General features: G+C 42.8%; 2 pseudogenes; both read right to left on the minus strand.

The window, feature by feature from the left end:
* Positions 1–250: 250 nt before the first annotated feature.
* Positions 251–660, minus strand: LOC147460154 (large ribosomal subunit protein uL15x pseudogene; annotated as a pseudogene).
* Positions 661–941: 281 nt separating this feature from the next.
* Positions 942–1594, minus strand: LOC147460155 (uncharacterized; annotated as a pseudogene).
* Positions 1595–14873: the final 13279 nt, after the last annotated feature.

The raw sequence follows: 14873 nt of genomic DNA on the forward strand, positions 1-14873 counted from the left end.
TGTTACATCCACTACTGCGGCACATACCATCATGACTGCTTATGCCGCAACTGCTTCTGCTTCCTCTTTGTCGTGGAGATCTCTCTCTCTCTCTCTCTCTCTCTCTCTAATAAAGGGAAATTCGGCTACATTCAATCATCGCTAAGACATCAAAACCCATCTCTACAATTCCTCATACAAAAATCCTTTATTGAGAAGCAAAAAAAGCCTTGTCATCCGCCTACACGTTAATAGAAGGGAAGATCTGACCTCAAGTAGTGAGAAGGACGGCACCACCAAACTCTTTGAACTTCTTCTCGGTAAGCTTAGAGAAGAACTTGGCTTTAACGACCACAGGAGTGGGGGGAGCATCGCCCTTACCTAGCACCTTGAAGTACCCAAAATGTGTGACATCCAGCAAGGGCCCCTTTCCTTCCGGATCAGACGATCCACATTCACATTAATGGGACAGTGGAACTTGTTCATTGTCTTGTGGAAGTAGCGGATACCTACCTTCCCGAAGTACCCAGGGTAATATTTGTCAAACAGACTGCGATGGTGGTGCATACCTCCTGCATTACCGTGACTTGCGGCATGCTTTCTGTGTAGCTTGCCAATTCTTCCGTGGCCTGCACTGACGTGACCCCTCTTCTTCCTATTCTTCTTTAACCAAGTCGTCATGGCGGCCTCCCTAGTCTTGAACCAGGAAGTCTCTCTCTCTCTCTCTCTCTCTCTCTCTCTCTCTCTCAAACAGAATGCGATGGTGGTGCATACCTCCTGCATTACCGTGACCTGCGGCATGCTTTCTGTGTAGCTTGCCAATTCTTCCATGGCCTACACTGACATGACCCCTCTTCTTTCTGTTCTTCTTTAACCAAGTCGTCACGGCGGCCTCCCTAGTCTTGAACCAGGAACTCTCTCTCTCTCTCTCTCTCTCTCTCTCTCTCTCTATCAATGGGTAACTCATAAAAAAACAATATACAAAAATCTATACCAAAGTAGAAACCCTGCTTGATAAACTATCTCTTCAGCCTGAGCTTTCTTGCACTATTGATGGTGCATCCTGTGGAGGTGGCTCTTCGAATACCTTGGAATCTGAGGGGGTCTCCACAAATCCTTGAGACTCCATAGGATCCTTGTAAACTGATGTTCCCTTAAAGTCTGTTGCACCATAGTTGTAGAACCTTACTGCCGCGAATCATCCAATAAGCGCAATAACACCCCAAAGGCCCATAGGTATTGAACAACGAAGCCGAGCAGTTCAAACTGAGGGCCTTCCCAGAAGTCCGGTTCTTGTCCGGGAACGTCGGGCTTCACATACTCTCCATAGGCCGATTCGTCATCATCAAGGGGATCCCTCTGCTCAACAACAGGCTTCTGCCTCTGAGAAGAACGTCTAGCAGCAACCTGAAGAAGCGGAAGCTTACTTCTTCTTGTCGACAAAACCCTGATTTGTGTGAAGGAAGAAATGCGAAGCTCTCTTGCGCGCCTTGTCACCCTTGAAGACAATGCAACTGCTTGGGAAGGAGCACAAACACAGGAACTTCTCTCTCCTCCCCATGGCGCTTCACTTGTATAGCACGGGCCCGATGAGAGGGACGCCATGGCAGCTCAAACTGCCTCTCTCTCTCTCTCAACTCAGCGCACGCCGGCGCGCGCTCTTTGAGAGAGTTGCGTTTTGAGAGAGAGAGAGACACTAGTTGAGTTTTTAGAGAGAGAGAGAGAGAGAGAGAGACGAGTGAGTGACGGTTGCCATTGTCAAGTCAAGTGTTGACTCTGGCTACCAGCTCAGCCCACGTAGCCGCCCTCTGCCTATTCCCCACACCTGCTCCAACCCTCTGCTTAGTCCCGCCATAATAGTGCTTGGATAAGTTCGCTCCAACCCTCTGCTTAGTCTCGCCATAATATAGTGTGTGTGTGTGTGTGTGTGTGTGTGTGGAGAGAGGGTAAAAATGCGATATCTGATCCAGCATTTACAGATTTGGATGGAAATTCAGCCTCGTCCATATCAGGTTGCAGGGATTTGCATGGTCTGTCAACTGCGGTAAGGTTTTTTGAGGTGGCTACACTACCATCATCATCTGCTACGGTTTCTCAGGTCAGGATGTTGAAGATATCAATTGCTCCTACGTCATGCTCATCAAGAGTGTCTAAGAAGGTTTTGATAGTAACAACCTCATCATAGGTTGCAGCAATGAATGCTTCCTCTGGACTATTGGCATCGCCATCGACGAGAATGGCGACATCTGTGGTTCATGCAGGACAACAGGTTTTGCAGGAGCAAATGCGAAAGCCCAGGGCAGCAATCTTCGCTTCAATTTGAGGGAGATGGCGACAGTATTGGCCGCAACAGTTTCGTCTGCATATGGTGCAGCTGCAACTGATCTGTCTGCAGCAGCAGGGTTGATGACGTCTTTCTTGGCCGCAGGGTTGCCTTAGTTACATCAGCATTAATGGCAGCAACATTAGCGTCTACATTGCTTTTGCTGCATAATCAGCGAGGGTTGAGGCAGTTGCATCCGCCAGGCAATTGGTCATGTCTCCAAAGTGTGAGGCATTGCAACTTGCAAGTTGGTGAGAATCATCCATCCTTGGTTGCATTTAAGCGGGACGCCACATTGGCTGCATGATTGCATGTGCAACAGCAAGACAGAGGCTCAACGCCAATTAGAGAGTCGGATGTGGCTGATGTGATTGTTGCAGTAGAACAGACAGGTTCGGCATCACGTCCATGGGTGTGCTTGTGGGTATGGTAAGAGGGGCCCAACCGCTCTTCGTCAGGAGCATAAAATCTTTCTAGCATGGCGAGGATTCTCTCAGGAGAATGATGTGCAGTGGTTGCAGGCGGGCATCCCGGCCCAGGCCGCATGAAAATTATAGCCATAATGCGGCTTGGCCGCTTGAGAATTACAGCCAGAATGAGCCGCATTACAGGATTTCTCATGGAGAGGCTTTGCAGCACCGTAGAGGGGCATGGCTAGAGGATGTATCGTCGTTGCCACCAGAGGGCAATAATTGCAGGGCTCTCTCATTGGGTGCAGACTGCAGGTGCAGCATTGCGATTGTTGAAGCCTTGTGCATGGTGCCATGTAGGGTATCTTCAACAGACGTAGGTTGCAGGTCCCGGACCCGTACTTGGCGCTTGATACCATGTGGGAGTGAAAGGCCAGGAGGCCTCCCTATCAGAGGCACAGAGACTGTGCATTATATGAGAGATTCCATTAGTGTGTGTGTGTGTGTGTGTTTTACACAGAGAAGAAGAAGAGAGAAGGTAGAGAGAGAGAGAGACAATACAAATAGATAGGTGGTTAGGCGTGATTGGATTGCGATGCTATGTGTGGATACATAGGGTAGTTAAATAGGACGATGATGAGTGATTTGAACGGATGCTCGTATCCTTGGGGTTCTCGAGGCATGATAGCTGGCATATTTTTATTTTATTCCAACAGTATCTAGCACCAAACGAGGGTCCAATCCTCTTGTCTTGATCCTCGAAAGTCAACATGCAACGCACCCTCTTCACGTATTATGAGCGCCACTATTCTAGAAAAATGTGTCTCAGCTTAATATGGTGTCATTTTCCATTTCAAAACTGTCGATTGGGAAAAGGGAAAAATCCTCCCGAAAATAGAAAAAAATAGTATAAAAAATCGAATAAATAACCCATTTTTTTCAAATCTCCTCTTACCTGTGTGAGCTATACATAGTATCTCTACATATAGGTCAACATTAGCAAATTCAAGGAAAGGAATTTTGTATGTTTGAGAAAATGATTTTTTTCTATCATTGATGAGCGTGTTCCCACACAAGCCGCAGCAATCTATTGATGACGAGAGAGTTTTTTGGTTGCTTCTATGAAATGAAGCTCTTGCCAGTGTTTGCAAAAAACGTTTTTAGCAACCAATGGGAAAAAGGAAGAGCATTGAGCATTGGTAATCTCCCAGTTAGTGATGGTTTTAGTGCTTTTACCAGTTTTTACACCAAAATCCTAGTCAATTTCCATCAAAATTATTCTCCAGCCTAGCCATCAATTTTCAGCTTTTGTCCTTTAAAACAACATTAAAGGTCAATTTTCTGTGAGCATTGGCTCTTGCAAGCTAACTCTATAAAAAACAACAGAGTTAGTTGGAGCAAGGCTTCGTTTAGCGAGAAAACGTCAATATTTTTCCATGCTCAGTTTATTCAAGGGCAAGGAAAGAATGCAACTCACGTCTGCTTTACCCCAGCCAGTCACGCATGTGAATCTCCTCTGTGTTGAATCTAAAATATCCCACATTAGTGCAATAATGTATAGAGCACTGAACGAGGTGTGTTCGTTCCACTTCTCCCATTGATCGTCGTTCTCAATAGGACAACACAAAATAAGGATGCATTTGAATACCATGCTTATAATATGTCTTCTCTGCAACCACGCCATTCCAAGCACTTGTCAGAGGGCCTGCATTTAGCTTGGAAAGGTCGTAAGGCTCATTCTTGAAGAGAGACCATAGCCTTTGAAACTTTTGATTTACCCTTCCTAATTATATATTTTAGGGTAAGATAGAATGGCGACTTGTAGATTTTATTTATCTCGTGCTTCTTTTGAAGGGGTAACATTTTTTTCTTTGTAGTGCAATGATTCAATATTGTTCTTCATTCACTGGTATGGAGAACCACCATTGCTTTACATCACTAAAAGTACACTATTTTCATGCACATGTCATTTTCTATGTTTACCTTTTGACACATGCACATACATACACATGGGTTTCGCTCGGTAAAGTTTGCTCGGTGTATGGTAAGACTCCAACACTTGATCTATCCAGCATTGCACATGTTCTCAAATGCATAATAAGCCCTCTTTCCGGCTTCCAAGCGACGCATTGCACAATCCTTCCATCTATGATTGGATGGAATCTCAAGGCCAAGGTACTTGAAGCTATCTACCACTTCAAGTTGCTCATTGTTGTATACAATGCATGGATTTTCATCATTGAGGGTCTTTACAAGCATAACCTTGGTTTTGGATCCATTCACGATCAGTCCGCTATGTAGGCAAAAGCGTTCCAAGACACTCATAAGCTTTTGTGCATCTTCTAAGGTATGTGCCAAGAGCACTACATCATCTGCATAAATCAAAAGCATGATCACCGCAATTCTGATCTTAACCTCTTCTATGCCTTCTTGTTGCATAAAATCAAGAACCATGCATTCCAATTCATGAATGAGTAGCCCAAAGAGGGTTGGGGAAAGTGGGCATCCTTGTTTGACACCAATGGTGCTTGAAAAAAATTCTGAAATTCCATCTCCGATACGTAGTCGACATATCACGTTTTGGTAGATGCAAAAAACTGCATGCATAAATTCTCTAGGCACTTGAAGGCTTTGCATACGTCTCCAAAGATTTCCTCGCGGTACCATGTCAAAACCTTTCTTGAAATCCACAAAGAAACAATACAACTTTTTTCCTTTCAATCCAGACGCTTCCATAAGAACTCGAAGAGTGACAAGGTGATCAATAGTGCTATGATGCTTTCAAAAACCTGCTTGGCCTAGCGCACGTTTGCCGTTCTTTTCAGCCCATTCACTTATCTTCATCTCCATGATACATCCAAATAACTTTGCCATCAAAAAACCAATCATTATAGTGCGGTAGTTGTTCACATTGTTTACATCTCCTCCTTTGTGCAAAGGTTTGATCCAATTTTCACTCCAATCATGAGGCATGCATGCTGAAGTGCAAGGTTAAACATATTGCATATCCAATATCGTGTTTTCTTGCTTGTACATTTAATCACTTCAGCCTTGACACCTTGAAGGTCCCCTGCCTTACGGGTAGCAAGTTTCTCAAGCGCGCAACATACATCTTCAATGGTAAAGAAGGGAGGCATAAACGGAAGGGAGCTCCAACACTCCATCTTATCAACATTGGGTTGCTCAGAGAGGTTCTTGCAATGCGTATACATATCCTCAAGAGTCAAGTCACCAAAGCTCTCAACACGCTTGCCTTTTAAATTTTGCCAAAACTTGCCACATGCATGTGCTTTTTCTTGCGCTAAAAGAAGTTGTTTTTTGACTTCCCACCTTCTCCTCTTTTTTTGAACAAGTGCTTTGTATGTGTGTGAATGTTCCAAGTAACCTTCCTTGTCTTTGCTTGAATCCAACCTTAGCAATTGTTTTCGAGCTTGACTACATTCCATGTCGAACCATTTCTTCTTGATGCTACCTTTCTTAGATCTTTTGCAAGACATGTGTTTCAGTGAAAAGCATTCCCTCGCACAAGAGAAAATTACTTCTTTGAAAACTTTCCACTTGTATTCTAATGTTGGACTCTCTTGATGTTCTGTCATGCTTAACATTTGGTCTACCATATCAGCATATATAAGTGCTCGTTTGAAGTCTAGACGTAGGTACGAATGATTCTCATCATGATTGGAGGCTACATGCTCGGGTCTTTTACCACACTTGAGGTCATTACATAGAATCCTACGATCCGATTCCGGATTTCATTCACAGAGAGAGAGAGAGAGAGAGAGAGAGAGAGAGAGAGAGAGACACACACACACACACACACACACACACACACACACACACACAGAGAGAGAGAGAGAGGACCACAACTAAACTTCTTGTATTATTATCTTTTGATTTGTAATTCAAATTTAAGTCAGCAAGATAGAGAGGGAGGAAAGGGCAGGGGAGAGAGATTGAGAGAGAGAGAGAGAGAGAAAGAGAGCGAGGGAGACATGGAGAGAGGAGGAAAGAAGAGAAATGAGGAGAGAGGGAGGAAGAGAGTCGTGTGAACTGCAATTCAAGTTTCTCTTAGCAATATATATATATATATATATATATATATATATATATATATATATATATAGAGAGAGAGAGAGAGAGAGAGAGAGAGAGAGAGAGAGAAGAAGAAGAAGAAGAAGAGAGTTGTAACGTCTTAGGAAACCATCCGAAGAGACCTTAAAGATCTAGATGATGAGGAGTTGGACTCAAGGCCTGTTTTTCAAGAGGGAGAGAGAGAGAGAGATAGAGATTTGTGGTCTATAAATCAAGTTTATCTTAGCAAGGTGGAGATAAAGAGTGTGAGGAGGGAGGGAGGGGGAGTGTGTGTGTGTGTGTGTGTGTGTGTGTGTGTGTGTGTGTGAGAGAGAGAGAGAGAGAGAAGGGATATGGGGAGAGAAACAAAGGGGGGCGGAGAGAGAGTTTCGGGAGGGGAGGGGCTTGGGGGGTGGGGGGGAGAGAGAGAGAGATATATATATATATATTTTATTTTATTTTTTGGGGGGGGGGCTACTCTATTGGAGGCAGAGGCGGCAACGGACTGTGGTGGTAGGAGTAGGGGGAGTCTTATCGTAACCCGAGCAATATTTCTCAAGCAATGAGAAACCCGAGCGAGTAGCAAAGTTATTATACAAGTATGAAAACCATGTCATGATCCACAACAACAATCAAAACTACAATTTTAATGCAAGATTTGTCGAGCAATGAGAAACCTAAGCGAGTAGCAAAGTTATTTAAAAGTATGCAAACCATGTCATGATCCACAACAACAATCAACACTATATTTTAAATTCAAATTTTAATAATAAATCTTGCAATTCAACAATGCTCATACATCTACAAAGTTTCTAAACTATATCAAGAAACAATTGTCATATCCTATATCCAAAAAAGAGAGATTTTTAAAGAATTCTAAGAGTAAAAGTGGGATATTGATGCAAAATAGAGAGTAGCATGTTGTGTCTTTTCAACAACAACATTAAAAAATGTTTTAGTTTTCTCTAGTGTCTATGAAGAGTCGCACTACTCATCAGTAAAGACATTATGCCTCTGATACTTCTCATGGATGCCAAAATTGTATCGTACATTAGCCACCATGATTTTTGCAATCCCCTCAGCATAAATTGGCAACACACTTCCATACCAAAAAAAAAGGATAAGACTCACAATCCACATGTACGAAATATAGAACCTACATCATAGAAACAAGAAATATAAAATTGAAATTTTTGTTTGAATCATTATCCATAATTCCTACATAACGAACAATGATACCAAAATAGTGACAAAATAGCATACAAGTACGATGGGAACATAACTTAGAGAGCAAAAGGAAGAGTAAGGTGGAGTCTCACTAGTCAACAAAGGGGTCGACACGCGAAGGCATGTCACCCACATTATCAACACCAAGAGAGTTGGAAGCCCCCTCTCTACTCAGCTTTATAGGATGAAGTAATGGTTGCACATAATTTGAAATCAAGGCATCATCATTGTCAACAGCTGCACACACCTAACCTGTACCTAAGCATGCTACCAATATTCGAGTTGTACCACATCCCAACTGCCAACAAAGACCTCCACAAAACCTGCCACAAAAGAATGACTTTGTTGAAGGCCACCACGCCATAGCTCCCCTAATGATGATCTCGCCTGAGAGGACTCTAGAAAGTCATGCATCATGTAAGAGTCCAAAGGATTCATGCCACATCGATTGAATAGTGGTGTGCTCCCAGAAAGCAAGGTGGTTGCATGCCATCCCTATGCACCATAAGTAGGAGAGAACAAGGACACTACACCACGACATAGACAATTATAAGAACAATAACACTTAACACACCAAATGAGAAACAAACAAGTTAGTATATAGAAGAGCATTACGTCAATTCGACAACCAGAGGTATTGACATCCTGTAAGCTCCATGATGGAGGACCGCAATGCGACGAATAATAGCCAACTCTGATGCAAGACAAAATCTATGAACCCAGCCAATGGTATCTCCTACAAGGGCATGTGTGTTCATGCTATTCCAAGTTTATATAGAACACATACCAAGTCAGAAAAACATAAAAGACATTGTGTTCTTGAATATATAGAAAGTCATGAAACTTACAAATTCATTCTTTGCAAGCTACTAAGTAGAGCTATCTCTGGCACTCGTGTAGGATCAATAATTGTACAAAGCACATTGCAATGTTTCTCTCGATCAGAGGAAAATCTCTCTGTAATAGCAGCCATCCAAGCGACTGTTCTGTGGTTGCCCTCCCACACATAAAACATTTTATCAGAGAGAACTTGAAGATTCGGTCTTTTAGAAAGCTCTATCTCAAACTCTTTGTGTATATCAACCCATATTGGGTCCCATGATGAAAGAAGGTCCTTCACAACATACATAAGCACAAGCAAAAAAGAACACTTAGCAACTATTTATGATAACAAGAAAGAACACCCAGCAACCAAACAAGAACCGAACTAGAAAAATAAAATACCTGTCACATAAGCTTCCTGCTTCTTACAATTCCAAATTGAAACAATTAAAGCTCCTTTTCTTTTGCATATAGCCCTCCTTTGCAAAAGCAACTTTCAATCCACTAACATCATCCCTTAAACCTCTCACCCTTGCATAGGGAATCAATCGACATAAAGGAATTGGAGGACAATCAAAACAACTGAAAATGCAAGTAGATTGAAGAATATCCTGTCCTCGATGCATTTAGAGCTTGTGCTCATCCCCCAACTCTATGTAACTACTACTACTTCATCTCTTGCAACATACGACACTATTTGTAAGCGTGCCTCTTGTGGAGCAAGAGACTCATCAACTTCATGTATGGAGCCAAGCCCCAAGTCTTGACTTTGCATCTCCTCCTCTTGTGTCTCCAAGCCTTCTATCATATCAATGACAACGACCGCACTTATTTCATCACTTCTTTCTAAAATACTTGAAGCTTGATTTGAAGAATGTTAGTGGGTCGCCGTGATGGACGTCTGCAGCATAGCTTTCTAACACTAACATAATATCAATACTCAGGGAAAGTGACTCAGATGGGGCACGGAGACTCTATGAGATCGTCAATCTCACGAAGTGAACCTTAACAAGCAAACACAACAACTCTACAAGCAAACCAACACTCATTTGATCAGGGAAATCTGCCTATGTTCTTTCTCACAGCTCTAGATCATGCCATTTTGGCACTCGAACGAACTTGAAATGCAATAAAACTTTAGGAGGAGGTCTACGACACCTAGGGGCACTATCCCAGCAAGTCTGGTCGCAATCCGACAAGGTACCAAAATCATGATCCATCATAAAAAAAGGTCCTGAAAATTGCAACATAACTATCCAGAAAGGTCGCCCTATGGTCTAGGGACACTCTCCTATGGTCAAAATGACTATAAACAATGATTTAAGCACTCAAATCTGCAATTATAGCTCATAGACGCGTAGTCGCGAACCACAACAAAACTGACAATGCTTACACTTGAATTAAAGAGAAAAGAGAGAGGAACACAATGCAAGTTTCTGAATCAAAAAGGGATTACCAAATCATTAGCTGCAAGGATTACAAGTTTGGAGCAGCTCGTAGCTTGAGCGTACGTTTTTTGAGCTCCCTTCTTTCTCCAAAGATAAGCCTCCTTTCACATTAAGGTTATTGACCTTTATACCTAGGGCATTCTAAATGGCCAGTGGCCGGCTTACATGGACCTTTACGAATATCATTACAACATTACAACTCAGGGAATTGATCCATTACTCTGGAATCAGGATTTACACAGAGTATCACTACACTAGCTTGGACAAAATAATAGACTACAAATGTGGTGTCCGGCTACGTGTCCGCGGGTCACCGCGACGGACGTCTGCAACATAGCTTTCTGGCACTAACATAATTTCAATACTCAGGGAAAGTGACTCGGATGGGGCACGGAGACTCTATGAGATCGTCAATCTCACGAAGTGAACCTTAACAAGAAAACACAACAACTCTACAAGCAAACCAACACTCAATGATCAGGGAAATTTTCTTATGTCCTTTCTCACAGCTCTAGGTCATCACGCCATTTCAAACTTTAGGAGGAGGTCTATGACACCTAGGGGCACTATCCTAGCAAGTCTGGTCGCAATCTGGTCGCAATCCGACAAGGTACCAAAATCACGATCCATCATGAAAAAGGTCTTGAAAACTGCAACAACAAAACTATCCAGAAAGGTCTCCCTATGGTCTAGGAACACTCTCCTATGGTCAAAACGACTATAAACAATGATTTACGCACTCAAATTTGCAATTATAGCGCACAGACGCGTAGTCGTGAACCACAACAAAACTGAAAATGCTTACACTTGAATTAAAGAGCAAAGAGAGAGGAACACAATGCAAGTTTTTGAACCGAAAATGGATTACCAAATCAGTAGCTGCGAGGATTACAAGTTTGGAGCAGCTCGTAGCTTGAGCGTACGTTTTTTGAGCTCCCTTATTTCTCCAAAGATAAGCCTCCTTTCACATTAAGGTTATTGACCTTTATACCTAGGGCATTCTAAATGGCCAGTGGCTGGTTTACATGGACCTTACAAATATCATTACAGCATTACAACTCAAGGAATTGATCCATTACTCTGGAATCAGGATTTACACAGAGTATCAATACACTAGCTTAGACAAAATAATAGACTACAAATGTGGTTTCCGGCCAGGTGTCCGACCAGTTGGGAGCCCGCTTGATTTATCCTCAAACATTTCTAATTTGCGTCGTCCCTTGACACGACCTTGTGCAGTCTTGTCATAGGGTTGTCTTCAGCTTTGTATTCAAGGTTGGTCTTGAGTTTGGGAAGTGCTTTGTCGTTGATCACACTCCCCCCTTCCTTGAGTGACTCATATCTGCCATGTTGTTGATACATAATTTTATCTTTGATTTTTGAGACAACTTTTCTTCTTGTTCTGCATTTGCCTCTTTGTTTCCAGTCTTGGCCACCATGAAGAGGGATTTTCATGTTTTTGAGTTTGTAGAACTGAGCCTCTTTGTGTTGCTGACTTTATGTTGGTTTTGCTTTCCATGTCCACTGCAATTTGAGTTTTCCACAATAGGTAGCCGGTGTGGCACTGTGTGAGCTACTTTTGATTGTTGTTGATGACTCTCTCACGGAATTTGTATGCTGTAGGCCATTCTTTGACTTGCCATTGTTTGATAGAGCTTTGTTGTTGACCTTGGAGATAAAAGGTTTTCTTGATAAGCATATGGAGACCTGCAGTTTTTGCTCCAGGTCATTGTCGATTGATTTGGGTAGTAATTTCCTTATTGCTGATGTAGAAGGAATATATACAAGAAGTTGATGATGAGGTCTAGATTAGGGTCTTACAACCTGGATGACCAAAGGGAAAAAACTCGGAGGGGAAAAAAGTGCCTTTGGTATATGCTCTTATTGGAGTTGAGCATTTGGAATTGAAGTACCTATCATGCAAGGTGAGTGCTGGGAGAAATAAAGGAAAAGTGTCTAATGCAAGTGCCAATTATGGGACACTTTATATGGTTATGATAAATTTGTCAAACAAAAGCATGTAGTGTAAGAGATGGACATGATGGGTGCTTCAAGGAACAAATGTAGCACATGTGACATCAAAGGACGTCTCCATAGCTTCCACGTTTCCAAGAAGGGTTTTCGATGTAGAAGCTTCTCCACTCATTCCTCACTGTGCTGAGTGCTCAGTGTCCTTCGGACTTCCTCCTTCACTTACCACTATACTACAATGACTTTGACTCTTATGCTCACCTATACCATCATGAGCAACACAACGTAATTATACTCAACTCTTCCAGTTTGAGAAATATCTAAAATAACTAAGACGCTTAGACCACCGAGAATATTACATGAAGATTTGGGACTAACACCTCGCTCATTAGTGACTTAGCTGTCCGACTCTGACTTTTATGCCATGTATTTTTAATGGCGACTTGGACTTACCTGTTCAAGGCCAGAAACCCAATTCCATAAGTTCTGGAAATTTAGGCCTCTTCCATTGTGTTGGTCTTTGGATGCCACCATTTTGTCGAGTAGGTTGGCATATTTTGGCTCCTCTTGACTTGCTTGTCGTATGTTCACACTGCTTTGTGGAACAAGTCCTTCAACTCTGATAGGGCTTGATGTAGCCTTTGCGTTATCTTGCACGAGAAGCGGTTGTCGAGATGTGTGGGTTTTTTGTGATTTAGTTTCTAGTGGAAATTTTGGCAACCCACTTTGTTTTTGGTCCGTGTGTGATCGTCTTTTGCATTTGCTCCTTTTGCTCGATGACTTGATGGACACTAGGCTTCGGTAGCCAGATGTGATGATTTCCTTTTTAGAAGCCTTGCTTTTGTAGTTGATGACGAGGTATCCATCTAGAGATTGTAGCAACCTTCATTGCAATTGGCTTCTGTTGGTTGTTGGTGATCATTGCTTGCCTTGGGGTAGAAGCTTGTTCTACATAATTTTTCTTGGTTGCTCCAGATTGAGCTACACTTTTTGGTAACCATATTTGAGTGTTACCTTCATAAATCCTTGTGCTTTGAGTACCTTCACTGGAATCATCCGCTGCTTTACCTATTTTTCTTGGGTAACTCGACTAAGGTCTGACTTTAGCACCCATACTTCTCTTGTTGCCCGCTTGGAAGGTCTTTTTGTCTGCCTTTTGTTGTTGTTCTTTCCCTTGCCTGAGTTTTTTGTATTGATAGCTTGGCTTGCTCCTTGTAGAACTCTTTGGTTGAGGCGAGTAGATCTAGGCTGTTACTTTAGGCTTTTTGGCCCAAACATTAATGTTTCCTTTGAAGTAGCCTTGAGCAGTGATTGACTCATTTGATGCTACCCACCCTGTCACCTTTTTTGTTGAGGCTAAACTTGTGCTTCATGTATCCAAACTGGGTCCTTGACTTTGATGTGCTCTTTGGATACCAACACTTGGTTGACCTTCTTTGGCTTCTTTTGGATGCTTTTTTGTGATGGAAACTTTGATTGATAGAATTTTTGTTTTGATTTCCATTGCATTGTTAGTGGTTTGGCTCTTGATGTTGTTGGAATTAGGGTTGCAGAGAAACACACACAGCTTGGAGAAGACGAAGGAAGCTCAAGGCACACAATAGAGAGTGTGTTACTTAGTGTGCAATGGAAAGATAGATAGCCCTAGAGTGATGGGCGTATATACAATGCTCGGGGGGGAAAACCTCCTAAAGAGGGAAAAAATGCCCCGGCGGTCCTAGTGTGTTCACACACATCACTACCACATGTATATGGTAACAAATCCCCCCTGGAGTGATGCGGTGAACGAGAGCTGGCACATGAGTAAAGGGAAGTGCCATGCCCTGAGGACAGGATCAGTCCACAAAGGGGAGTAAGCCCAAAGCTTTGCGGAAAGCTTCAAGCTTCTCACGAGACAATGCCTTTGTGAAAAGATCTGCAAGGTTGTCCTCTGTTGGCACATAAGCCAAGCTGATCTCTCCTGCTGAGAGCCTCTCCCTAACATAGTGGTAATGCACCTCAATGTGCTTTGTGCGAGCATGAAAAACTGGGTTCCTCACAACTGCCAATGCCCTCTGACTATCAGTGTAGATAGTGTTGGTAGTGTCCTGTCCAACACCCAAACTAGCCATAAGGTGTCTGAGCCATACACACTCAACCATAGCTGTGAAGACTGCCCTGTACTCAGCCTCACAACTCGAAGTGGCCACAGTAGGTTGCTTCTTGCTCAGCCATGATATACATGAACTGCCAAGCATGAAACAAAAACCACTTGTGGACACTCGCGTGTCAAAACAACCAGCCCAATCTGAGTCCGAAAAAGCATGTAAGTCTGGCGGCAATGATCCCCCCTTGGGATAAAACAAGCCAAGATGTAAAGTGCCACTAAGGTAGTGGAAAATTCTCTTGACAGCCTGCCAATGCTTAGACCCTGGCTATGCATAAATCTGCTGACTTGTGAGACTGCAAACTGAATATCCGGCCTCGTGTTGCATACATAAATGAGGCAGCCAACAGCAGTTTGGTAAAGAGTGACATCAGCAGGATCGCCAGCATCATGTAGACTCATCTTCAAACCTGTTTCCATGGGAGTGGCAATAGGTTTGCAATCCTCAAGTCCAAACTTACATAGCAATGTCTCTA

The sequence above is a fragment of the Adiantum capillus-veneris genome, chromosome 4 (assembly GCF_014529385.1).
Source record: "Adiantum capillus-veneris isolate H3 chromosome 4, ASM1452938v2, whole genome shotgun sequence".
Lineage (NCBI taxonomy): Eukaryota > Viridiplantae > Streptophyta > Polypodiopsida > Polypodiales > Pteridaceae > Adiantum > Adiantum capillus-veneris.